The sequence below is a fragment of the Pristiophorus japonicus genome, chromosome 23 (assembly GCF_044704955.1).
Source record: "Pristiophorus japonicus isolate sPriJap1 chromosome 23, sPriJap1.hap1, whole genome shotgun sequence".
NCBI lineage: Eukaryota > Metazoa > Chordata > Chondrichthyes > Pristiophoridae > Pristiophorus > Pristiophorus japonicus.
In genome coordinates, this window is record NC_091999.1 from 51,009,587 (window position 1) to 51,032,285 (window position 22,699).

The window sequence follows — 22,699 nt, forward strand, 5'->3', positions numbered from 1 at the left end:
GTGACAAACTGGGCTTCAACACCAACCCCACATACAAGCACATGCACATAGTCTTTTAGTGAGCATTTACGAACATTTTGAGGAATATTGACACGGGGGCAACTCTCCTACTCTGTTTCGAGTAATGCTCTGGGACCTTCATATCCACCCGAGGGTGCAGACGGAGCTTCAATTTAACATTTCATCCGAAAGTCAACAGCTTCAACATTGCAAAATTCCCCAAGTGCAGCACTTGAGTGTTAGCCAAGATGATATGCTCAAGTCCAAGGAATGCGACTTGAAGACACAAACTCCTGATTCAGTCGAGAATGCTGCCACTGAAACAAAGCCGATACAAAAGTTCACAACCGTATTATTTTCCCCAAGTCTTTTTTATAAGTTCCAGGACATACCAAATTCATGGTGATGATTTCCACAGACAGTTGCACATACACAGAGACAAAAATAGAGATAGACAGACACAGAGACACAGATAACCAAAAATTTACACGCACCAACGGGCATGCACAGCTGCCTTAGACATCTCGAGGGATAGACAGGCTGAATCACTGTCGCAACTATGACTGATTGTTGCGATTTTTTAATCGGATGTATCGTGAATATTGCAGATTAATAAAATTGAGAACAAATGTCAGTGTTGAAAGGTGTGGGACGTTATTCCAATTATCACATGATCAGTTTGGTAGCGAACTGGTTAAATTGTGAAATGGAATGAAAAATGCTGAGAACCGTAGTCGACAGGATTCGAAGCTACGCGGGAAAATCCCAATGGATTTCTAGTCCATCGCCTTAACCACTCGGCCACGACTACTGTGTCGCTGGCTTTTTAAACGTTACTCAGAAAAAACTCAGTCATCCATCTCTGTGCAGCAGACGGCCAAAGAATCCTGAAAAAGTCTCCGTTTGCAAAAAATCTGGAAGAGGCAAACTCCTCCACATGTATTTTCACAGTTCGATTTCGCTCTGGAATTTTTAATATGTATCTACCAAGAAACAGAAGTAAAAATCAACATTTTGAAACATCTGCCTCCCCGTCGGGGAATTGAACCCCGGTCTCCCGCGTGACAGGTGGGGATACTTACCACTATACTAACGAGGAACTGACGGATAGCTGCTCTGTCGGAGCAGGAATCGAGCTGTGAACAGAACTGGACACCATGAGAAGTCGACAGACACATTGAGAGACAGATACAAACCGACAAACAGGGAGAGACAGACACCGAGATAGAGACAACGAGAGACAGAAAGTGTGAGACTGAGAAGGAGAGGCAGATTGGGTGAGAAAAAGACTCAAACACATACAGAGACAGAGATTTGTGTGTTTGATCTATTAAGAGAGAAAGGGAAAGAGTGAGAGAAAGACAATGATAAAGACAGTGACAAGGAGAGAGACAGAGAGAGAGAAAGAGACAGAGACTAAAACAGAAAATGATGGAAACACTTCTCAGGTTAGAGGCAGGGACTAACAGAGACAGGCAAAGAAATGGACAGACCGAAATGATGGGAAAGAGAGAGCCAGTCAGACAAAGAATCTGAGAGAATCCCATTGGAACAGACGTGGGCACCGTGAGAAAGAGACAGATTGAGAGACTGAGACAAACGGAGAAACAGGGACAGACAGAGTGAGTCAGACTGAGAGAGACAAAGACTCAGACATACAAACACATACACAGCTCTGTGTAGAGAGAGAGAGAGGCAGAGACCGAGCGACACAGATACATTTCACAATTTCATTTCATTATCGGTTCAGAGTGACACATAGTTACAGAAAATTGTTGATTCAACCGATGAAAATCGGACATCACTGATCAGAATGGGAGGAAATCTGTGTTAAAATAAATAGAAACCAGGAGTGGGGAAGAACCCACGGTGGAAAACCCTTTGAAGTTTAAGGCCAACGACATAACCACTCGGTTATCCTGGCCCTGTGAGAGCTTGGATTCTGTCTCTGTGACAAACTGGGCTTCAACACCAACCCCACATACAAACACATGCACATAGTCTTTTAGTGAGCATTTACGAACATTTTGAGGAATATTGACACGGGGGCAACTCTCCTACTCTGTTTCGAGTAATGCTCTGGGACCTTCATATCCACCCGAGGGTGCAGACGGAGCTTCAATTTAACATTTCATCCGAAAGTCAACAGCTTCAACATTGCAAAATTCCCCAAGTGCTGCACTTGAGTGTTAGCCAAGATGATATGCTCAAGTCCAAGGAGTGCGACTTGAAGACACAAACTCCTGATTCAGTCGAGAATGATGCCACTGAACCAAAGCCGATACAAAAGTTCACAACCGTATTATTTTCCCCAAGTCTTTTTTATAAGTTCCAGGACATACCAAATTCATGGTGATGATTTCCACAGACAGTTGCACATACACAGAGACAAAAATAGAGATAGACAGACACAGAGACACAGATAACCAAAAATCTACACGCACCAACGGCCATGCACAGCTGCCTTAGACATCTCGAGGGATAGACAGGCTGAATCACTGTCGCAACTATGACTGATTGTTGCGATTTTTTAATCGGATGTATCGTGAATATTGCAGATTAATAAAATTGAGAACAAATGTCAGTGTTGAAAGGTGTGGGACGTTATTCCAATTATCACATGATCAGTTTGGTAGCGAACTGGTTAAATTGTGAAATGGAATGAAAAATGCTGAGAATCGTAGTCGACAGGATTCGAACCTACGCGGGAAAATCCCAATGGATTTCTAGTCCATCGCCTTAACCACTCGGCCACGGCTACTGTGTCGCTGGCTTTTTAAACGTTACTCAGAAAAAACTCAGTCATCCATCTCTGTGCAGCAGACGGCCAAAGAATCCTGAAAAAGTCTCCGTTTGCAAAAAATCTGGAAGAGGCAAACTCCTCCACATGTATTTTCACAGTTCGATTTCGCTCTGGAATTTTTAATATGTATCTACCAAGAAACAGAAGTAAAAATCAACATTTTGAAACATCTGCCTCCCCGTCGGGGAATTGATCCCCGGTCTCCCGCGTGACAGGCGAGGATACTTACCACTATACTAACGAGGAACTGACGGATAGCTGCTCTGTCGGAGCAGGAATCGAGCTGTGAACAGAACTGGACACCATGAGAAGTCGACAGACACATTGAGAGACAGAGACAAACCGACAAACAGGGAGAGACAGACACCGAGATAGAGACAACGAGAGACAGAAAGTGTGAGACTGAGAAGGAGAGGCAGATTGGGTGAGAAAAAGACTCAAACACATACAGAGACAGAGATTTGTGTGTTTGATCTATTAAGAGTGAAAGGGAAAGAGTGAGAGAAAGACAATGATAAAGACAGTGACAAGGAGAGAGACAGATAGAGAGAAAGAGATAGAGACTAAAACAGAAAATGATGGAAATACTTCTCAGGTTAGAGGCAGGGACTAACAGAGACAGGCAAAGAAATGGACAGACCGAAATGATGGGAAAGAGAGAGCCAGTCAGACAAAGAATCTGAGAGAATCCCATTGGAACAGACGTGGGCACCGTGAGAAAGAGACAGATTGAGAGACTGAGACAAACGGAGAAACAGGGACAGACAGAGTGAGTCAGACTGAGAGAGACAAAGACTCAGACATACAAACACATACACAGCTCTGTGTAGAGAGAGAGAGAGGCAGAGACCGAGCGACACAGATACATTTCACAATTTCATTTCATTATCGGTTCAGAGTGACACATAGTTACAGAAAATTGTTGATTCAACCGATGAAAATCGGACATCACTGATCAGAATGGGAGGAAATCTGTGTTAAAATAAATAGAAACCAGGAGTGGGGAAGAACCCACGGTGGAAAACCCTTTGAAGTTTAAGGCCAACGACATAACCACTCGGTTATCCTGGCCCTGTGAGAGCTTGGATTCTGTCTCTGTGACAAACTGGGCTTCAACACCAACCCCACATACAAACACATGCACATAGTCTTTTAGTGAGCATTTACGAACATTTTGAGGAATATTGACACGGGGGCAACTCTCCTACTCTGTTTCGAGTAATGCTCTGGGACCTTTCATATCCACCCGAGGGTGCAGACGGAGCTTCAATTTAACATTTCATCCGAAAGTCAACAGCTTCAACATTGCAAAATTCCCCAAGTGCTGCACTTGAGTGTTAGCCAAGATGATATGCTCAAGTCCAAGGAGTGCGACTTGAAGACACAAACTCCTGATTCAGTCGAGAATGCTGCCACTGAACCAAAGCCGATACAAAAGTTCACAACCGTATTATTTTCCCCAAGTCTTTTTTATAAGTTCCAGGACATACCAAATTCATGGTGATGATTTCCACAGACAGTTGCACATACACAGAGACAAAAATAGAGATAGACAGACACAGAGACACAGATAACCAAAAATTTACACGCACCAACGGCCATGCACAGCTGCCTTAGACATCTCGAGGGATAGACAGGCTGAATCACTGTCGCAACTATGACTGATTGTTGCGATTTTTTAATCGGATGTATCGTGAATATTGCAGATTAATAAAATTGAGAACAAATGTCAGTGTTGAAAGGTGTGGGACGTTATTCCAATTATCACATGATCAGTTTGGTAGCGAACTGGTTAAATTGTGAAATGGAATGAAAAATGCTGAGAATCGTAGTCGACAGGATTCGAACCTTCGCGGGAAAATCCCAATGGATTTCTAGTCCATCGCCTTAACCACTCGGCCACGGCTACTGTGTCGCTGGCTTTTTAAACGTTACTCAGAAAAAACTCAGTCATCCATCTCTGTGCAGCAGACGGCCAAAGAATCCTGAAAAAGTCTCCGTTTGCAAAAAATCTGGAAGAGGCAAACTCCTCCACATGTATTTTCACAGTTCGATTTCGCTCTGGAATTTTTAATATGTATCTACCAAGAAACAGAAGTAAAAATCAACATTTTGAAACATCTGCCTCCCCGTCGGGGAATTGAACCCCGGTCGCCCGCGTGACAGGCGGGGATACTCACCACTATACTAACGAGGAACTGACGGATCGCTCCTCTGTCGGAGCAGGAATCGAGCTGTGAACAGAACTGGACACCATGAGAAGTCGACAGACACATTGAGAGACAGAGACAAACCGACAAACAGGGAGAGACAGACACCGAGATAGAGACAACGAGAGACAGAAAGTGTGAGACTGAGAAGGAGAGGCAGATTGGGTGAGAAAAAGACTCAAACACATACAGAGACAGAGATTTGTGTGTTTGATCTATTAAGAGAGAAAGGGAAAGAGTGAGAGAAAGACAATGATAAAGACAGTGACAAGGAGAGAGACAGATAGAGAGAAAGAGATAGAGACTAAAACAGAAAATGATGGAAATACTTCTCAGGTTAGAGGCAGGGACTAACAGAGACAGGCAAAGAAATGGACAGACCGAAATGATGGGAAAGAGAGAGCCAGTCAGACAAAGAATCTGAGAGAATCCCATTGGAACAGACGTGGGCACCGTGAGAAAGAGACAGATTGAGAGACTGAGACAAACGGAGAAACAGGGACAGACAGAGTGAGTCAGACTGAGAGAGACAAAGACTCAGACATACAAACACATGCACAGCTCTGTGTAGCGAGAGAGAGAGGCAGAGACCGAGCGACACAGATACATTTCACAATTTCATTTCATTATCGGTTCAGAGTGACACATAGTTACAGAAAATTGTTGATTCAACCGATGAAAATCGGACATCACTGATCAGAATGGGAGGAAATTTGTGTTAAAATAAATAGAAACCAGGAGTGGGGAAGAACCCACGGTGGAAAACCCTTTGAAGTTTAAGGCCAACGACATAACCACTCGGTTATCCTGGCCCTGTGAGAGCTTGGATTCTGTCTCTGTGACAAACTGGGCTTCAACCCCAGCCCCACATACAAACACATGCACATAGTCTTTTAGTGAGCATTTACGAACATTTTGAGGAATATTGACACGGGGGCAACTCTCCTACTCTGTTTCGAGTAATGCTCTGGGACCTTTCATATCCACCCGAGGGTGCAGACGGAGCTTCAATTTAACATTTCATCCGAAAGTCAACAGCTTCAACATTGCAAAATTCCCCAAGTGCTGCACTTGAGTGTTAGCCAAGATGATATGCTCAAGTCCAAGGAGTGCGACTTGAAGACACAAACTCCTGATTCAGTCGAGAATGCTGCCACTGAACCAAAGCCGATACAAAAGTTCACAACCGTATTATTTTCCCCAAGTCTTTTTTATAAGTTCCAGGACATACCAAATTCATGGTGATGATTTCCACAGACAGTTGCACATACACAGAGACAAAAATAGAGATAGACAGACACAGAGACACAGATAACCAAAAATTTACACGCACCAACGGGCATGCACAGCTGCCTTAGACATCTCGAGGGATAGACAGGCTGAATCACTGTCGCAACTATGACTGATTGTTGCGATTTTTTAATCGGATGTATCGTGAATATTGCAGATTAATAAAATTGAGAACAAATGTCAGTGTTGAAAGGTGTGGGACGTTATTCCAATTATCACATGATCAGTTTGGTAGCGAACTGGTTAAATTGTGAAATGGAATGAAAAATGCTGAGAATCGTAGTCGACAGGATTCGAACCTACGCGGGAAAATCCCAATGGATTTCTAGTCCATCGCCTTAACCACTCGGCCACGACTACTGTGTCGCTGGCTTTTTAAACGTTACTCAGAAAAAACTCAGTCATCCATCTCTGTGCAGCAGACGGCCAAAGAATCCTGAAAAAGTCTCCGTTTGCAAAAAATCTGGAAGAGGCAAACTCCTCCACATGTATTTTCACAGTTCGATTTCGCTCTGGAATTTTTAATATGTATCTACCAAGAAACAGAAGTAAAAATCAACATTTTGAAACATCTGCCTCCCCGTCGGGGAATTGAACCCCGGTCGCCCGCGTGACAGGCGGGGATACTCACCACTATACTAACGAGGAACTGACGGATCGCTCCTCTGTCGGAGCAGGAATCGAGCTGTGAACAGAACTGGACACCATGAGAAGTCGACAGACACATTGAGAGACAGAGACAAACCGACAAACAGGGAGAGACAGACACCGAGATAGAGACAACGAGAGACAGAAAGTGTGAGACTGAGAAGGAGAGGCAGATTGGGTGAGAAAAAGACTCAAACACATACAGAGACAGAGATTTGTGTGTTTGATCTATTAAGAGAGAAAGGGAAAGAGTGAGAGAAAGACAATGATAAAGACAGTGACAAGGAGAGAGACAGATAGAGAGAAAGAGATAGAGACTAAAACAGAAAATGATGGAAATACTTCTCAGGTTAGAGGCAGGGACTAACAGAGACAGGCAAAGAAATGGACAGACCGAAATGATGGGAAAGAGAGAGCCAGTCAGACAAAGAATCTGAGAGAATCCCATTGGAACAGACGTGGGCACCGTGAGAAAGAGACAGATTGAGAGACTGAGACAAACGGAGAAACAGGGACAGACAGAGTGAGTCAGACTGAGAGAGACAAAGACTCAGACATACAAACACATGCACAGCTCTGTGTAGCGAGAGAGAGAGGCAGAGACCGAGCGACACAGATACATTTCACAATTTCATTTCATTATCGGTTCAGAGTGACACATAGTTACAGAAAATTGTTGATTCAACCGATGAAAATCGGACATCACTGATCAGAATGGGAGGAAATTTGTGTTAAAATAAATAGAAACCAGGAGTGGGGAAGAACCCACGGTGGAAAACCCTTTGAAGTTTAAGGCCAACGACATAACCACTCGGTTATCCTGGCCCTGTGAGAGCTTGGATTCTGTCTCTGTGACAAACTGGGCTTCAACCCCAGCCCCACATACAAACACATGCACATAGTCTTTTAGTGAGCATTTACGAACATTTTGAGGAATATTGACACGGGGGCAACTCTCCTACTCTGTTTCGAGTAATGCTCTGGGACCTTTCATATCCACCCGAGGGTGCAGACGGAGCTTCAATTTAACATTTCATCCGAAAGTCAACAGCTTCAACATTGCAAAATTCCCCAAGTGCTGCACTTGAGTGTTAGCCAAGATGATATGCTCAAGTCCAAGGAGTGCGACTTGAAGACACAAACTCCTGATTCAGTCGAGAATGCTGCCACTGAACCAAAGCCGATACAAAAGTTCACAACCGTATTATTTTCCCCAAGTCTTTTTTATAAGTTCCAGGACATACCAAATTCATGGTGATGATTTCCACAGACAGTTGCACATACACAGAGACAAAAATAGAGATAGACAGACACAGAGACACAGATAACCAAAAATTTACACGCACCAACGGGCATGCACAGCTGCCTTAGACATCTCGAGGGATAGACAGGCTGAATCACTGTCGCAACTATGACTGATTGTTGCGATTTTTTAATCGGATGTATCGTGAATATTGCAGATTAATAAAATTGAGAACAAATGTCAGTGTTGAAAGGTGTGGGACGTTATTCCAATTATCACATGATCAGTTTGGTAGCGAACTGGTTAAATTGTGAAATGGAATGAAAAATGCTGAGAATCGTAGTCGACAGGATTCGAACCTACGCGGGAAAATCCCAATGGATTTCTAGTCCATCGCCTTAACCACTCGGCCACGACTACTGTGTCGCTGGCTTTTTAAACGTTACTCAGAAAAAACTCAGTCATCCATCTCTGTGCAGCAGACGGCCAAAGAATCCTGAAAAAGTCTCCGTTTGCAAAAAATCTGGAAGAGGCAAACTCCTCCACATGTATTTTCACAGTTCGATTTCGCTCTGGAATTTTTAATATGTATCTACCAAGAAACAGAAGTAAAAATCAACATTTTGAAACATCTGCCTCCCCGTCGGGGAATTGAACCCCGGTCTCCCGCGTGACAGGCGGGGATACTTACCACTATACTAACGAGGAACTGACGGATAGCTGCTCTGTCGGAGCAGGAATCGAGCTGTGAACAGAACTGGACACCATGAGAAGTCGACAGACACATTGAGAGACAGATACAAACCGACAAACAGGGAGAGACAGACACCGAGATAGAGACAACGAGAGACAGAAAGTGTGAGACTGAGAAGGAGAGGCAGATTGGGTGAGAAAAAGACTCAAACACATACAGAGACAGAGATTTGTGTGTTTGATCTATTAAGAGTGAAAGGGAAAGAGTGAGAGAAATACAATGATAAAGACAGTGACAAGGAGAGAGACAGATAGAGAGAAAGAGATAGAGACTAAAACAGAAAATGATGGAAATACTTCTCAGGTTAGAGGCAGGGACTAACAGAGACAGGCAAAGAAATGGACAGACCGAAATGATGGGAAAGAGAGAGCCAGTCAGACAAAGAATCTGAGAGAATCCCATTGGAACAGACGTGGGCACCGTGAGAAAGAGACAGATTGAGAGACTGAGACAAACGGAGAAACAGGGACAGACAGAGTGAGTCAGACTGAGAGAGACAAAGACTCAGACATACAAACACATACACAGCTCTGTGTAGAGAGAGAGAGAGGCAGAGACCGAGCGACACAGATACATTTCACAATTTCATTTCATTATCGGTTCAGAGTGACACATAGTTACAGAAAATTGTTGATTCAACCGATGAAAATCGGACATCACTGATCAGAATGGGAGGAAATCTGTGTTAAAATAAATAGAAGCCAGGAGTGGGGAAGAACCCACGGTGGAAAACCCTTTGAAGTTTAAGGCCAACGACATAACCACTCGATTATCCTGGCCCTGTGAGAGCTTGGATTCTGTCTCTGCGACAAACTGGGCTTCAACACCAACCCCACATACAAACACATGCACATAGTCTTTTAGTGAGCATTTACGAACATTTTGAGGAATATTGACACGGGGGCAACTCTCCTACTCTGTTTCGAGTAATGCTCTGGGACCTTTCATATCCACCCGAGGGTGCAGACGGAGCTTCAATTTAACATTTCATCCGAAAGTCAACAGCTTCAACATTGCAAAATTCCCCAAGTGCTGCACTTGAGTGTTAGCCAAGATGATATGCTCAAGTCCAAGGAGTGCGACTTGAAGACACAAACTCCTGATTCAGTCGAGAATGCTGCCACTGAACCAAAGCCGATACAAAAGTTCACAACCGTATTAATTTCCCCAAGTCTTTTTTATAAGTTCCAGGACATACCAAATTCATGGTGATGATTTCCACAGACAGTTGCACATACACAGAGACAAAAATAGAGATAGACAGACACAGAGACACAGATAACCAAAAATTTACACGCACCAACGGGCATGCACAGCTGCCTTAGACATCTCGAGGGATAGACAGGCTGAATCACTGTCGCAACTATGACTGATTGTTGCGATTTTTTAATCGGATGTATCGTGAATATTGCAGATTAATAAAAATGAGAACAAATGTCAGTGTTGAAAGGTGTGGGACGTTATTCCAATTATCACATGATCAGTTTGGTAGCGAACTGGTTAAATTGTGAAGTGGAATGAAAAATGCTGAGAATCGTAGTCGGCAGGATTCGAACCTGTGCGGGAAAAACCCAATGGATTTCTAGTCCATCGACTTAACCACTCGGCCACGACTACTGTGTCGCTGGCTTTTTAAACGTTACTCAGAAAAAACTCAGTCATCCATCTCTGTGCAGCAGACGGCCAAAGAATCCTGAAAAAGTCTCCGTTTGCAAAAAATCTGGAAGAGGCAAACTCCTCCACATGTATTTTCAGAGTTCGATTTCGCTCTGGAATTTTTAATATGTATCTACCAAGAAACAGAAGTAAAAATCAACATTTTGAAACATCTGCCTCCCCGTCGGGGAATTGAACCCCGGTCTCCCGCGTGACAGGCGGGGATACTTACCACTATACTAACGAGGAACTGACGGATAGCTGCTCTGTCGGAGCAGGAATCGAGCTGTGAACAGAACTGGACACCATGAGAAGTCGACAGACACATTGAGAGACAGATACAAACCGACAAACAGGGAGAGACAGACACCGAGATAGAGACAACGAGAGACAGAAAGTGTGAGACTGAGAAGGAGAGGCAGATTGGGTGAGAAAAAGACTCAAACACATACAGAGACAGAGATTTGTGTGTTTGATCTATTAAGAGTGAAAGGGAAAGAGTGAGAGAAAGACAATGATAAAGACAGTGACAAGGAGAGAGACAGATAGAGAGAAAGAGATAGAGACTAAAACAGAAAATGATGGAAATACTTCTCAGGTTAGATGCAGGGACTAACAGAGACAGGCAAAGAAATGGACAGACCGAAATGATGGGAAAGAGAGAGCCAGTCAGACAAAGAATCTGAGAGAATCCCATTGGAACAGACGTGGGCACCGTGAGAAAGAGACAGATTGAGAGACTTGAGACAAACGGAGAACCAGGGACAGACAGAGTGAGTCAGACTGAGAGAGACAAAGACTCAGACATACAAACACATACACAGCTCTGTGGAGAGAGAGAGAGAGGCAGAGACCGAGCGACACAGATACATTTCACAATTTCATTTCATTATCGGTTCAGAGTGACACATAGTTACAGAAAATTGTTGATTCAACCGATGAAAATCGGACATCACTGATCAGAATGGGAGGAAATCTGTGTTAAAATAAATAGAAACCAGGAGTGGGGAAGAACCCACGGTGGAAAACCCTTTGAAGTTTAAGGCCAACGACATAACCACTCGGTTATCCTGGCCCTGTGAGAGCTTGGATTCTGTCTCTGTGACAAACTGGGCTTCAACCCCAACACCACATACAAACACATGCACATAGTCTTTAAGTGAGCATTTACGAACATTTTTAGTAATATTTACACGAGGGCAACTCTCCTACTCTGTTTCGAGTAATGCTCTGGGACCTTTCATATCCACCCGAGGGTGCAGACGGAGCTTCAATTTAACATTTCATCCGAAAGTCAACAGCTTCAACATTGCAAAATTCCCCAAGTGCTGCACTTGAGTGTTAGCCAAGATGATATGCTCAAGTCCAAGGAGTGCGACTTGAACACATAAACTCCTGATTCAGTCGAGAATGCTGCCACTGAACCAAAGCCGATACAAAAGTTCACAAACGTATTATTTTCCCCAAGTCTTTTTTATAAGTTCCAGGACATACCAAATTCATGGTGATGATTTCCACAGACAGTTGCACATACACAGAGACAAAAATAGAGATAGACAGACACAGAGACACAGATAACCAAAAATTTACACGCACCAACGGGCATGCACAGCTGCCTTAGACATCTCGAGGGATAGACAGGCTGAATCACTGTCGCAACTTTGACTGATTGTTGCGATTTTTTAATCGGATGTATCGTGAATATTGCAGATTAATAAAAATGAGATCAAATGTCAGTGTTGAAAGGTGTGGGACGTTATTCCAATTATCACATGATCAGTTTGGTAGAGAACTGGTTAAATTGTGAAATGGAATGAAAAATGCTGAGAATCGGAGTCGGCAGGATTCGAACCTGCGCAGGAAAATCCCAATGGATTTCTAGTCCATCGCCTTAACCACTCGGCCACGACTACTGTGTCGCTGGCTTTTTAAACGTTACTCAGAAAAAACTCAGTCATCCATCTCTGTGCAGCAGACGGCCAAAGAATCCTGAAAAAGTCTCCGTTTGCTAAAAATCTGGAAGAGGCAAACTCCTCTACCTGTATTTTCACAGTTCGATTTCGCCATGGAATTTTTAATATGTATCTGCCAAGAAACAGAAGTAAAAATCAACAATTTGAAACATCTGCCTCCCCGTCGGGGAATTGAACCCCGGTCTCCCGCGTGACAGGCGGGGATGCTCACCACTATACTAACGAGGAACTGACGGGCAATTACTCTGTCGGAGCAGGAATCGAGCTGTGAACAGAACTGGACACCATGAGAAGTCGACAGACACATTGAGAGACAGAGACAAACCGACAAACAGGGAGAGACAGACACCGAGATAGAGACAACGAGAGACAGAAAGTGTGAGACTGAGAAGGAGAGGCAGATTGGGTGAGAAAAAGACTCAAACACATACAGAGACAGAGATTTGTGTGTTTGATCTATTAAGAGAGAAAGGGAAAGAGTGAGAGAAAGGCAATGATAAAGACAGTGACAAGGAGAGAGACAGATAGAGAGAAAGAGATAGAGACTAAAACAGAAAATGATGTATATACTTCTCAGGTTAGATGCAGGGACTAACAGAGACAGGCAAAGAAATGGACAGACCGAAATGATGGGAAAGAGAGAGCCAGTCAGACAAAGAATCTGAGAGAATCCCATTGGAACAGACGTGGGCACCGTGAGAAAGAGACAGATTGAGAGACTGAGACAAACGGAGATACAGGGACAGACAGAGTCAGTCAGACTGAGAGAGACAAAGACTCAGACATACAAACACATACACAGCTCTGTGGAGAGAGAGAGGCAGAGACCGAGCGACACAGATACATTTCACAATTTCATTTCATTATCGGTTCAGAGTGACACATAGTTACAGAAAATTGTTGATTCAACCGATGAAAATCGGACATCACTGATCAGAATGGGAGGAAATCTGTGTTAAAATAAATAGAAACCAGGAGTGGGGAAGAACCCACGGTGGAAAACCCTTTGAAGTTTAAGGCCAACGACATAACCACTCGGTTATCCTGGCCCTGTGAGAGCTTGGATTCTGTCTCTGTGACAAACTGGGCTTCAACCCCAACCCCACATACAAACACATGCACATAGTCTTTTAGTGAGCATTTACGAACATTTTTAGGAATATTGACACGAGGGCAACTCTCCTACTCTGTTTCGAGTAATGCTCTGGGACCTTTCATATCCACCCGAGGGTGCAGACGGAGCTTCAATTTAACATTTCATCCGAAAGTCAACAGCTTCAACATTGCAAAATTCCCCAAGTGCTGTACTTGAGTGTTAGCCAAGATGATATGCTCAAGTCCAAGGAGTGCGACTTGAACACACAAACTCCTGATTCAGTCGAGAATGCTGCCACTGAACCAAAGCCGATACAAAAGTTCACAACCGTATTATTTTCCCCAAGTCTTTTTTGTAAGTTCCAGGACATACCAAATTCATGGTGATGATTTCCACAGACAGTTGCACATACACAGAGACAAAAATAGAGAGAGACAGACACAGAGACACACATAACCAAAAATTTACACGCACCAACGGGCATGCAGAGCTGCCTTCGACATCTCGAGGGATAGACAGGCTGAATCACTGTCGCAACTTTGACTGATTGTTGCGATTTTTTAATCGGATGTATCGTGAATATTGCAGATTAATAAAAATGAGAACAAATGTCAGTGTTGAAAGGTGTGGGACGTTATTACAATTATCACATGATCAGTTTGGTAGAGAACTGGTTAAATTGTGAAATGGAATGCAAAATGCTGAGAATCGTAGTCGGCAGGATTCGAACCTGCGCGGGAAAATCCCAATGGATTTCTAGTCCATCGCCTTAACCACTCGGCCACGACTACTGTGTCGCTGGCTTTTTAAACGTTACTCAGAAAAAACTCAGTCATCCATCTCTGTGCAGCAGACGGCCAAAGAATCCTGAAAAAGTCTCCGTTTGCTAAAAATCTGGAATAGGCAAACTCCTCCACCTGTATTTTCACAGTTCGATTTCGCTATGGAATTTTTAATATGTATCTGCCAAGAAACAGAAGTAAAATTCAACATTTTGAAACATCTGCCTCCCCGTCGGGGAATTGAACCCCGGTCTCCCGCGTGACAGGCAGGGATATTCACCACTTTACTAACGAGGAACTGACGGGCAATTATTCTGTCGGAGCAGGAATCGAGCTTTGAACAGAACTGGACACCATGAGAAGTCGACAGACACATTGAGAGACAGAGACAAACCGACAAACAGGGAGAGACAGACACCGAGATAGAGACAACGAGAGACAGAAAGTGTGAGACTGAGAAGGAGAGGCAGATTGGGTGAGAAAAAGACTCAAACACATACAGAGACAGAGATTTGTGTGTTTGATCTATTAAGAGAGAAAGGGAAAGAGTGAGAGAAAGGCAATGATAAAGACAGTGACAAGGAGAGAGACAGATAGAGAGAAAGAGATAGAGACTAAAACAGAAAATGATGGAAATACTTCTCAGGTTAGATGCAGGGACTAACAGAGACAGGCAAAGAAATGGACAGACCGAAATGATGGGAAAGAGAGAGCCAGTCAGACAAAGAATCTGAGAGAATCCCATTGGAACAGACGTGGGCACCGTGAGAAAGAGACAGATTGAGAGACTTGAGACAAACGGAGAACCAGGGACAGACAGAGTGAGTCAGACTGAGAGAGACAAAGACTCGGACATACAAACACATACACAGCTCTGTGGAGAGAGAGAGGCAGAGACCGAGCGACACAGATACATTTCACAATTTCATTTCATTATCGGTTCAGAGTGACACATAGTTACAGAAAATTGTTGATTCAACCGATGAAAATCGGACATCACTGATCAGAATGGGAGGAAATCTGTGTTAAAATAAATAGAAACCAGGAGTGGGGAAGAACCCACGGTGGAAAACCCTTTGAAGTTTAAGGCCAACGACATAACCACTCGGTTATCCTGGCCCTGTGAGAGCTTGGATTCTGTCTCTGTGACAAACTGGGCTTCAACCCCAACACCACATACAAACACATGCACATAGTCTTTTAGTGAGCATTTACGAACATTTTTAGTAATATTTACACGAGGGCAACTCTCCTACTCTGTTTCGAGTAATGCTCTGGGACCTTTCATATCCACCCGAGGGTGCAGACGGAGCTTCAATTTAACATTTCATCCGAAAGTCAACAGCTTCAACATTGCAAAATTCCCCAAGTGCTGCACTTGAGTGTTAGCCAAGATGATATGCTCAAGTCCAAGGAGTGCGACTTGAACACATAAACTCCTGATTCAGTCGAGAATGCTGCCACTGAACCAAAGCCGATACAAAAGTTCACAAACGTATTATTTTCCCCAAGTCTTTTTTATAAGTTCCAGGACATACCAAATTCATGGTGATGATTTCCACAGACAGTTGCACATACACAGAGACAAAAATAGAGATAGACAGACACAGAGACACAGATAACCAAAAATTTACACGCACCAACGGGCATGCACAGCTGCCTTAGACATCTCGAGGGATAGTCAGGCTGAATCACTGTCGCAAATTTGACTGATTGTTGCGATTTTTTAATCGGATGTATCGTGAATATTGCAGATTAATAAAAATGAGATCAAATGTCAGTGTTGAAAGGTGTGGGACGTTATTCCAATTATCACATGATCAGTTTGGTCGAGAACTGGTTAAATTGTGAAATGGAATGAAAAATGCTGAGAATCGGAGTCGGCAGGATTCGAACCTGCGCAGGAAAATCCCAATGGATTTCTAGTCCATCGCCTTGACCACTCGGCCACGACTACTGTGTCGCTGGCTTTTTAAACGTTACTCAGAAAAAACTCAGTCATCCATCTCTGTGCAGCAGACGGCCAAAGAATCCTGAAAAAGTCTCCGTTTGCTAAAAATCTGGAAGAGGCAAACTCCTCTCCCTGTATTTTCACAGTTCGATTTCGCCATGGAATTTTTAATATGTATCTGCCAAGAAACAGAAGTAAAAATCAACAATTTGAAACATCTGCCTCCCCGTCGGGGAATTGAACCCCGGTCTCCCGCGTGACAGGCGGGGATGCTCACCACTATACTAACGAGGAACTGACGGGCAATTACTCTGTCGGAGCAGGAATCGAGCTGTGAACAGAACTGGACACCATGAGAAGTCGACAGACACATTGAGAGACAGAGACAAACCGACAAACAGGGAGAGACAGACACCGAGATAGAGACAACGAGAGACAGAAAGTGTGAGACTGAGAAGGAGAGGCAGATTGGGTGAGAAAAAGACTCAAACACATACAGAGACAGAGATTTGTGTGTTTGATCTATTAAGAGAGAAAGGGAAAGAGTGAGAGAAAGGCAATGATAAAGACAGTGACAAGGAGAGAGACAGATAGAGAGAAAGAGATAGAGACTAAAACAGAAAATGATGGAAATACTTCTCAGGTTAGATGCAGGGACTAACAGAGACAGGCAAAGAAATGGACAGACCGAAATGATGGGAAAGAGAGAGCCAGTCAGACAAAGAATCTGAGAGAATCCCATTGGAACAGACGTGGGCACCGTGAGAAAGAGACAGATTGAGAGACTTGAGACAAACGGAGAACCAGGGACAGACAGAGTGAGTCAGACTGAGAGAGACAAAGACTCAGACATACAAACACATACACAGCTCTGTGGAGAGAGAGAGAGAGGCAGAGACCGAGCGACACAGATACATTTCACAATTTCATTTCATTATCGGTTCAGAGTGACACATAGTTACAGAAAATTGTTGATTCAACCGATGAAAATCGGACATCACTGATCAGAATGGGAGGAAATCTGTGTTAAAATAAATAGAAACCAGGAGTGGGGAAGAACCCACGGTGGAAAACCCTTTGAAGTTTAAGGCCAACGACATAACCACTCGGTTATCCTGGCCCTGTGAGAGCTTGGATTCTGTCTCTGTGACAAACTGGGCTTCAACCCCAACACCACATACAAACACATGCACATAGTCTTTAAGTGAGCATTTACGAACATTTTTAGTAATATTTACACGAGGGCAACTCTCCTACTCTGTTTCGAGTAATGCTCTGGGACCTTTCATATCCACCCGAGGGTGCAGACGGAGCTTCAATTTAACATTTCATCCGAAATTCAACAGCTTCAACATTGCAAAATTCCCCAAGTGCTGCACTTGAGTGTTAGCCAAGATGATATGCTCAAGTCCAAGGAGTGCGACTTGAACACATAAACTCCTGATTCAGTCGAGAATGCTGCCACTGAACCAAAGCCGATACAAAAGTTCACAAACGTATTATTTTCCCCAAGTCTTTTTTATAAGTTCCAGGACATACCAAATTCATGGTGATGATTTCCACAGACAGTTGCACATACACAGAGACAAAAATAGAGATAGACAGACACAGAGACACAGATAACCAAAAATTTACACGCACCAACGGGCATGCACAGCTGCCTTAGACATCTCGAGGGATAGACAGGCTGAATCACTGTCGCAACTTTGACTGATTGTTGCGAATTTTTAATCGGATGTATCGTGAATATTGCAGATTAATAAAAATGAGATCAAATGTCAGTGTTGAAAGGTGTGGGACGTTATTCCAATTATCACATGATCAGTTTGGTAGAGAACTGGTTAAATTGTGAAATGGAATGAAAAATGCTGAGAATCGGAGTCGGCAGGATTCGAACCTGCGCAGGAAAATCCCAATGGATTTCTAGTCCATCGCCTTGACCACTCGGCCACGACTACTGTGTCGCTGGCTTTTTAAACGTTACTCAGAAAAAACTCAGTCATCCATCTCTGTGCAGCAGACGGCCAAAGAATCCTGAAAAAGTCTCCGTTTGCTAAAAATCTGGAAGAGGCAAACTCCTCTACCTGTATTTTCACAGTTCGATTTCGCCATGGAATTTTTAATATGTATCTGCCAAGAAACAGAAGTAAAAATCAACAATTTGAAACATCTGCCTCCCCGTCGGGGAATTGAACCCCGGTCTCCCGCGTGACAGGCGGGGATGCTCACCACTATACTAACGAGGAACTGACGGGCAATTACTCTGTCGGAGCAGGAATCGAGCTGTGAACAGAACTGGACACCATGAGAAGTCGACAGACACATTGAGAGACAGAGACAAACCGACAAACAGGGAGAGACAGACACCGAGATAGAGACAACGAGAGACAGAAAGTGTGAGACTGAGAAGGAGAGGCAGATTGGGTGAGAAAAAGACTCAAACACATACAGAGACAGAGATTTGTGTGTTTGATCTATTAAGAGAGAAAGGGAAAGAGTGAGAGAAAGGCAATGATAAAGACAGTGACAAGGAGAGAGACAGATAGAGAGAAAGAGATAGAGACTAAAACAGAAAATGATGGAAATACTTCTCAGGTTAGATGCAGGGACTAACAGAGACAGGCAAAGAAATGGACAGACCGAAATGATGGGAAAGAGAGAGCCAGTCAGACAAAGAATCTGAGAGAATCCCATTGGAACAGACGTGGGCACCGTGAGAAAGAGACAGATTGAGAGACTTGAGACAAACGGAGAACCAGGGACAGACAGAGTGAGTCAGACTGAGAGAGACAAAGACTCAGACATACAAACACATACACAGCTCTGTGGAGAGAGAGAGAGAGGCAGAGACCGAGCGACACAGATACATTTCACAATTTCATTTCATTATCGGTTCAGAGTGACACATAGTTACAGAAAATTGTTGATTCAACCGATGAAAATCGGACATCACTGATCAGAATGGGAGGAAATCTGTGTTAAAATAAATAGAAACCAGGAGTGGGGAAGAACCCACGGTGGAAAACCCTTTGAAGTTTAAGGCCAACGACATAACCACTCGGTTATCCTGGCCCTGTGAGAGCTTGGATTCTGTCTCTGTGACAAACTGGGCTTCAACCCCAACACCACATACAAACACATGCACATAGTCTTTAAGTGAGCATTTACGAACATTTTTAGTAATATTTACACGAGGGCAACTCTCCTACTCTGTTTCGAGTAATGCTCTGGGACCTTTCATATCCACCCGAGGGTGCAGACGGAGCTTCAATTTAACATTTCATCCGAAAGTCAACAGCTTCAACATTGCAAAATTCCCCAAGTGCTGCACTTGAGTGTTAGCCAAGATGATATGCTCAAGTCCAAGGAGTGCGACTTGAACACATAAACTCCTGATTCAGTCGAGAATGCTGCCACTGAACCAAAGCCGATACAAAAGTTCACAAACGTATTATTTTCCCCAAGTCTTTTTTATAAGTTCCAGGACATACCAAATTCATGGTGATGATTTCCACAGACAGTTGCACATACACAGAGACAAAAATAGAGATAGACAGACACAGAGACACAGATAACCAAAAATTTACACGCACCAACGGGCATGCACAGCTGCCTTAGACATCTCGAGGGATAGACAGGCTGAATCACTGTCGCAACTTTGACTGATTGTTGCGATTTTTTAATCGGATGTATCGTGAATATTGCAGATTAATAAAAATGAGATCAAATGTCAGTGTTGAAAGGTGTGGGACGTTATTCCAATTATCACATGATCAGTTTGGTAGAGAACTGGTTAAATTGTGAAATGGAATGAAAAATGCTGAGAATCGGAGTCGGCAGGATTCGAACCTGCGCAGGAAAATCCCAATGGATTTCTAGTCCATCGCCTTAACCACTCGGCCACGACTACTGTGTCGCTGGCTTTTTAAACGTTACTCAGAAAAAACTCAGTCATCCATCTCTGTGCAGCAGACGGCCAAAGAATCCTGAAAAAGTCTCCGTTTGCTAAAAATCTGGAAGAGGCAAACTCCTCGACCTGTATTTTCACAGTTCCATTTCGCTCTGGAATTTTTAATATGTATCTACCAAGAAACAGAAGTAAAAATCAACATTTTGAAACATCTGCCTCCACGTCGGGGAATTGAACCCCTGTATCCCGCGTGACAGGCGGGGATACTCACCACTATACTAACGAGGAACTGACGGATAACTGGTCTGTTGGAGCCGGAATCGAGCTGTGAACAGAACTGGACACCATGAGAAGTCGACAGACACATTGAGAGACAGAGACAAACCGACAAACAGGGAGAGACAGACACCGAGATAGAGACAACGAGAGACAGAAAGTGTGAGACTGAGAAGGAGAGGCAGATTGGGTGAGAAAAAGACTCAAACACATACAGAGACAGAGATTTGTGTGTTTGATCTATTAAGAGAGAAAGGGAAAGAGTGAGAGAAAGACAATGATAAAGACAGTGACAAGGAGAGAGACAGATAGAGAGAAAGAGATAGAGACTAAAACAGAAAATGATGGAAATACTTCTCAGGTTAGAGGCAGGGACTAACAGAGACAGGCAAAGAAATGGACAGACCGAAATGATGGGAAAGAGAGAGCCAGTCAGACAAAGAATCTGAGAGAATCCCATTGGAACAGACGTGGGCACCGTGAGAAAGAGACAGATTGAGAGACTGAGACAAACGGAGAAACAGGGACAGACAGAGTGAGTCAGACTGAGAGAGACAAAGACTCAGAAATACAAACACATACACAGCTCTGTGGAGAGAGAGAGAGAGGCAGAGACCGAGCGACACAGATACATTTCACAATTTCATTTCATTATCGGTTCAGAGTGACACATAGTTACAGAAAATTGTTGATTCAACCGATGAAAATCGGACATCACTGATCAGAATGGGAGGAAATCTGTGTTAAAATAAATAGAAACCAGGAGTGGGGAAAAACCCACGGTGGAAAACCCTTTGAAGTTTAAGGCCAACGACATAACCACTCGGTTATCCTGGCCCTGTGAGAGTTGGATTCTGTCTCTGTGACAAACTGGGCTTCAACCCCAACCCCACATACAAACACATGCACATAGTCTTTTAGTGAGCATTTACGAACATTTTTAGGAATATTGACACGAGGGCAACTCTCCTACTCTGTTTCGAGTAATGCTCTGGGACCTTTCATATCCACCCGAGGGTGCAGACGGAGCTTCAATTTAACATTTCATCCGAAAGTCAACAGCTTCAACATTGCAAAATTCCCCAAGTGCTGTACTTGAGTGTTAGCCAAGATGATATGCTCAAGTCCAAGGAGTGCGACTTGAACACACAAACTCCTGATTCAGTCGAGAATGCTGCCACTGAACCAAAGCCGATACAAAAGTTCACAACCGTATTATTTTCCCCAAGTCTTTTTTGTAAGTTCCAGGACATACCAAATTCATGGTGATGATTTCCACAGACAGTTGCACATACACAGAGACAAAAATAGAGATAGACAGACACAGAGACACACATAACCAAAAATTTACACGCACCAACGGGCATGCAGAGCTGCCTTAGACATCTCGAGGGATCGACAGGCTGAATCACTGTCGCAACTTTGACTGATTGTTGCGATTTTTTAATCGGATGTATCGTGAATATTGCAGATTAATAAAAATGAGAACAAATGTCAGTGTTGAAAGGTGTGGGACGTTATTCCAATTATCACATGATCAGTTTGGTCGAGAACTGGTTAAATTGTGAAATGGAATGAAAAATGCTGAGAATCGTAGTCGGCAGGATTCGATCCTGCGCGGGAAAATCCCAATGGATTTCTAGTCCATCGCCTTAACCACTCGGCCACGACTACTGTGTCGCTGCCTTTTTAAACGTTACTCAGAAAAAACTCAGTCATCCATCTCTGTGCAGCAGACGGCCAAAGAATCCTGAAAAAGACTCCGTTTGCTAAAAATCTGGAATCGGCAAACTCCTCCACCTGCATTTTCACAGTTCGATTTCGCTCTGGAATTTTTAATATGTATCTGCCAAGAAACAGAAGTAAAAATCAACATTTTGAAACATCTGCCTCCCCGTCGGGGAATTGAACCCCGGTATCCCGCGTGACAGGCGGGGATACTCACACTATACTAACGAGGAACTGACGGATAGCTGCTCTGTCGGAGCCGGAATCGAGCTGTGAACAGAACTGGACACCATGAGAAGTCGACAGACACATTGAGAGACAGAGACAAACCGACAAACAGGGAGAGACAGACACCGAGATAGAGACAACGAGAGACAGA

General features: G+C 43.6%; 18 non-coding genes across 18 annotated transcripts; all 18 read right to left on the minus strand.

The window, feature by feature from the left end:
* Positions 1-1,027: 1,027 nt before the first annotated feature.
* Positions 1,028-1,099, minus strand: trnad-guc (transfer RNA aspartic acid (anticodon GUC)). The gene has a single exon. It is a non-coding gene; the product is annotated as a tRNA-Asp (tRNA).
* Positions 1,100-2,977: 1,878 nt separating this feature from the next.
* trnad-guc (transfer RNA aspartic acid (anticodon GUC)) lies at positions 2,978-3,049 on the minus strand. Its single transcript has one exon. It is a non-coding gene; the product is annotated as a tRNA-Asp (tRNA).
* Positions 3,050-4,928: 1,879 nt separating this feature from the next.
* trnad-guc (transfer RNA aspartic acid (anticodon GUC)) lies at positions 4,929-5,000 on the minus strand. Its single transcript has one exon. It is a non-coding gene; the product is annotated as a tRNA-Asp (tRNA).
* Positions 5,001-6,581: 1,581 nt separating this feature from the next.
* trnas-aga (transfer RNA serine (anticodon AGA)) lies at positions 6,582-6,663 on the minus strand. The gene has a single exon. It is a non-coding gene; the product is annotated as a tRNA-Ser (tRNA).
* Positions 6,664-6,879: 216 nt separating this feature from the next.
* Positions 6,880-6,951, minus strand: trnad-guc (transfer RNA aspartic acid (anticodon GUC)). The gene has a single exon. It is a non-coding gene; the product is annotated as a tRNA-Asp (tRNA).
* A 1,581-nt stretch (positions 6,952-8,532) lies between these two features.
* trnas-aga (transfer RNA serine (anticodon AGA)) lies at positions 8,533-8,614 on the minus strand. Its single transcript has one exon. It is a non-coding gene; the product is annotated as a tRNA-Ser (tRNA).
* Positions 8,615-8,830: 216 nt separating this feature from the next.
* Positions 8,831-8,902, minus strand: trnad-guc (transfer RNA aspartic acid (anticodon GUC)). Its single transcript has one exon. It is a non-coding gene; the product is annotated as a tRNA-Asp (tRNA).
* A 1,879-nt stretch (positions 8,903-10,781) lies between these two features.
* trnad-guc (transfer RNA aspartic acid (anticodon GUC)) lies at positions 10,782-10,853 on the minus strand. Its single transcript has one exon. It is a non-coding gene; the product is annotated as a tRNA-Asp (tRNA).
* Positions 10,854-12,435: 1,582 nt separating this feature from the next.
* Positions 12,436-12,517, minus strand: trnas-aga (transfer RNA serine (anticodon AGA)). Its single transcript has one exon. It is a non-coding gene; the product is annotated as a tRNA-Ser (tRNA).
* A 216-nt stretch (positions 12,518-12,733) lies between these two features.
* Positions 12,734-12,805, minus strand: trnad-guc (transfer RNA aspartic acid (anticodon GUC)). The gene has a single exon. It is a non-coding gene; the product is annotated as a tRNA-Asp (tRNA).
* A 1,577-nt stretch (positions 12,806-14,382) lies between these two features.
* trnas-aga (transfer RNA serine (anticodon AGA)) lies at positions 14,383-14,464 on the minus strand. Its single transcript has one exon. It is a non-coding gene; the product is annotated as a tRNA-Ser (tRNA).
* Positions 14,465-14,680: 216 nt separating this feature from the next.
* On the minus strand, positions 14,681-14,752 carry trnad-guc (transfer RNA aspartic acid (anticodon GUC)). Its single transcript has one exon. It is a non-coding gene; the product is annotated as a tRNA-Asp (tRNA).
* A 1,578-nt stretch (positions 14,753-16,330) lies between these two features.
* Positions 16,331-16,412, minus strand: trnas-aga (transfer RNA serine (anticodon AGA)). The gene has a single exon. It is a non-coding gene; the product is annotated as a tRNA-Ser (tRNA).
* Positions 16,413-16,628: 216 nt separating this feature from the next.
* trnad-guc (transfer RNA aspartic acid (anticodon GUC)) lies at positions 16,629-16,700 on the minus strand. The gene has a single exon. It is a non-coding gene; the product is annotated as a tRNA-Asp (tRNA).
* A 1,582-nt stretch (positions 16,701-18,282) lies between these two features.
* Positions 18,283-18,364, minus strand: trnas-aga (transfer RNA serine (anticodon AGA)). Its single transcript has one exon. It is a non-coding gene; the product is annotated as a tRNA-Ser (tRNA).
* Positions 18,365-18,580: 216 nt separating this feature from the next.
* Positions 18,581-18,652, minus strand: trnad-guc (transfer RNA aspartic acid (anticodon GUC)). The gene has a single exon. It is a non-coding gene; the product is annotated as a tRNA-Asp (tRNA).
* A 1,582-nt stretch (positions 18,653-20,234) lies between these two features.
* On the minus strand, positions 20,235-20,316 carry trnas-aga (transfer RNA serine (anticodon AGA)). Its single transcript has one exon. It is a non-coding gene; the product is annotated as a tRNA-Ser (tRNA).
* Positions 20,317-22,184: 1,868 nt separating this feature from the next.
* On the minus strand, positions 22,185-22,266 carry trnas-aga (transfer RNA serine (anticodon AGA)). The gene has a single exon. It is a non-coding gene; the product is annotated as a tRNA-Ser (tRNA).
* Between the last annotated feature and the right edge of the window lie 433 nt (positions 22,267-22,699).